Source organism: Telopea speciosissima, chromosome 2 (assembly GCF_018873765.1).
Source record: "Telopea speciosissima isolate NSW1024214 ecotype Mountain lineage chromosome 2, Tspe_v1, whole genome shotgun sequence".
Lineage (NCBI taxonomy): Eukaryota > Viridiplantae > Streptophyta > Magnoliopsida > Proteales > Proteaceae > Telopea > Telopea speciosissima.
In genome coordinates, this window is record NC_057917.1 from 27878798 (window position 1) to 27882713 (window position 3916).

The window sequence follows — 3916 nt, forward strand, 5'->3', positions numbered from 1 at the left end:
GTATCACTACTACACCATCAACAAACCTCATATCCCTAACGACTACTCATTACCCGTTCTTCTTCTCTATAAAGTTTTCTTAATTCAAAGGGAGCACTGGAGAGTGCAGAAGACAAAGAAAGGGAAGATGAACAACACACATATGAACCCTCCTCCATATATTCCTCCTTCTCATCAATTAATTCCTCATTTCGAAATCCGGTATTATTGTGTTTCGGAATTTCGACAAATCTCGTGGATTTAGCCTTAATAAATGTGTACATCTCTACATGAAACACGTGGTATGCCGATTCGGATATTCAGAGGTATCTCTCGATTTTTTTTTTTTTTTTTTTTTTCTTGGGATAAATACTAAATAGATCTCTCTCGATTTCTCTTTTTTTTTTTTGTTTTTTTGGGTGCAAGTATCTCTCGATTCACACACAAAAACTTTGATGGTTGGAATTGGACCCCACAACCGCCAATTCAACACGACAACACCAGTACCCTTCTCCCCGAGAATAAAGCAGTTTCCACCTCTTCAATGGTCTTTGACGTTTAGGCCTTTAGTCGTTATCTCACTCTGTGCTGGCATTACCATTCCCATTCTATATGTAGGGAAACCCCGTCCATGGCTTAATGGGTTGGCATGGTGGCGTATTTGGTTTAAGTTCTTTGGTACAAAATCTTTCGTTTAGCTTAATATGGATCGCATGCACGGTTCAAATAATAGGAATCGGCGAATGGGTCAGCCTCAGCCAATTCCTATTCAGCAGGGCTGGGAATTGGCCGGAATTGGTCGGAATCTTTAAAAAAAATTCACTGGATTGGTCGATTGAACTCGGCCATTCCACTCGCTTAATGCTACCAAACCTAGCAATGATCTTTTTCTCATAATATATTTTTGGGAAAAGGAACACTGCTCTGCAGCACTCTTCTAATTCCCTCACAGATGGGGTAGTGAAATGACCACCCCTGCCCTCTCCTTGGATATATATGTATGTGCTTCCATTGGCCCTCACGCTAGCACAAGGACCACACAGCGTGGCAACAAACCTGTTCAGAAAATTTGGGATTTAACTGCTAAGCCAAGATTGAGAAGCCAAATAGGAGAAAGGGGAAAACGCACAAAGGGTATTTAAGTAATGGGCAAGAGATTACTCTGGTCACATAACACTTGCACAAGAAAGGGGGGGGGGTCAATAAGAGCATGCACAAGGGCATGAACATGGATGAGATTTTTGATTTCATGGGACTGGGATGGTAATTTCTCACGCACCTGTGTCTGGGCACATGGACCATGCGATCAAGCAACGTTCCTTTTCCCTATAGTAATTTAAAATCCATCAACAGAACAACCATTATTGTGTGATTGTACCCAATCTTGTTTCAATGGTGGGGATGTAGTAGGAATTAGGGGACTCAATCAATCAGGCCCGACCTACTTGTTCAGGTAATTAGGCTTCATAGGCTACGACATGGATATGTTTTCATTCTATTCGATCAGTTAACGGCCCATAATTGAACTCAAGGTAGTCAGACTATATTGGAGCTTTAAACAGCCTAATTGACAAATTGAGTTTTAAATGGTACTTACACGGATCATAAATGATTAACAATCAGGTTTTATGGGCTTAGACAGGCTAATCGGGCTATAGATGGTCAGTCCCGATTGGGTGACCGTTGTCGATCGAGCTGATTTCAGGCTTCAACCAATCGATTCAGGTCAGGCCAACCAATGGGGACCAACTTTTGACACTCCTACTAGGAACAGAGTTACTAAACCTGACTTTTCTACACCTTAAACTAATACACTCCTTGATCTAGAAATATAATTACAATTAGGGGGCTTGCACTAGTGCGGGGTAATGAAAGTGCGGTATCAACAGGGATGAGAGTTTTTATTAAACGGGGGCGAGAAGATAATATTGTGAACTCTTATGTCTGAGCACAGAATCTACCCCACTAGGTAACATTCTTTTTCATTTTCAACTATAATCGTTTGGAAAAAAGAACACCAACCAGTCATGTGGTTTCTATGCCTAGACACAACAGTGCGCAGATAATTGTTCAGTCCTCTAATAAAATTGGAAATTCCATCAAAACTAATTTCTCTGTGCGCACACTCATTGACCCCCACATTGGTGAAGGAACTACAAGACCAGTTAGTGTTATCTTGCTTGTAATCTTTTACACTTTCAATTATAATCATAATCACTACATAGATAAGAACCCCAATAGGAAAAACTGCCAAGGAATCCTGGTAGGAATACCAACCTAGGTAGCTTAATTACTTCTAAAGTGATAAAAAATTCCCTCAATTAGTTGGTTGATGTGGATAAGAATGAGAATAACCAGCCACAGGACCACAGCCCAAATATAACTTTTCATTTATGGCTTTTATTTAAAAAAAGGAAATCTTGGCTTTTTTTTCTTCTATTCAGGTTTGACCCTCCTATCCGATAATCCAGATTGGGAGAAAAATCAGGCAAGTAGATAGAATTTAAAACACCAAATTTAGAAAAATCTAATTCTTAGTTTTTCTTGACCGGACCCCGCCAACCTCTACCCAACTCTCCAGTTTGGTTTTGCTAAGTTCTTACTCCATCTGTAAATAAAGTAAGCATGCCTTTTTAGAAAACAAAAAAGTTTGAGAAAACATTATAATTAACCGCTAATAATAAAATTTTCATAAACAAGAAAAAAAACTGTTCGCATATTCTGTTGATATATCATAATATTCCCTTACCTTGCATGTTTGGCAGGGTATGTCTCCAGAGCTCGACTCCTGGGAATGGGGAGAGAGAGAGAGAGAGATGGGGTAGGTGAGGGGTTGTAAGCTGTCTTAATAAGTAATTTGCTTTGTATCGTTCATGTAATGAGTGAGACTTGTGTGATCCTTTCCTCTTCAATGTCATTTCAAATATTACTCAGATTTCAAAGTGCTTGATTTTATCCTCCGTGACAACAACGTAGCACATAATAGTCGTAGAACCAGGGTTGTTGCACACTTGCACTGGGAAGCTTTGACTAAATTGGCAATAATTTTAGCTCTTGCGAAGGTATTGGTGAATATTGAGTCCGTGTACAGCTGAGCTCTTCATATTCGGTTTATCTGCACGTACCAACAGGTGAACGTACATGTGAGAGCCAACTATCTGTCCTATTTTTGCCATTTATAAGGGGAAGAGGGGTTTTTATGGAAACAAAGTTAAAATGTGATTGGCTCTGAGAAGTACGTTCACCTGTTGGTACATGCAGATGACCCATTCTCTCAAACTTCTATGTGTAATCCTAGTTTACTATTGTAACTCTAGTTTCCCAGTATCACCCAAATATTTAGTTACCAATTTTTTCTAAGATTCCTCCTTTATTTAGTGTTTCCATTATTGAAAAGTTTTTATTCTTGTAAAACTCTGTCACCTTTTTTTCATAGCTTAGCTTGTTACGCCATAAAATCTTACTTGAAAAATTTTATGCGTAATATTTTACTTTGTAAATGTAAAATTTTACATGTTGAAAAATTTTCTAATGTTTGTTTCCATTAAAAAAAAAAAAAAAAACATTGGAACATTTTTCAACAATTAAAATTTTACATCTAAAATTTTTTGAAGTGAAAAATTTTCAGTAAAATTTTACGCCGAAACAAACAAAGCCTTAAAGATCATCTGTATTAAAGAAGGAAAAAAAATAAAATGGAAAGAAAAAAAAAACTCCAGAAGACAAAAAAAGGCAACTACAACCTAACCAAAGAAAGCCCCTGACACCTTCGACTAGGGGTGTAAATGAATAGCCGAAATCCGTTTTCGAATCCGTGTCCATATCTGTTTAGCACTATCCGAATCCGTCCGAAAGCTAAACGGTTGCAGATACGGATAGGCTATAGCTATCTGAAAAGCTATATTTACATGTAAATAGAAAAATTATCTGATCCGTA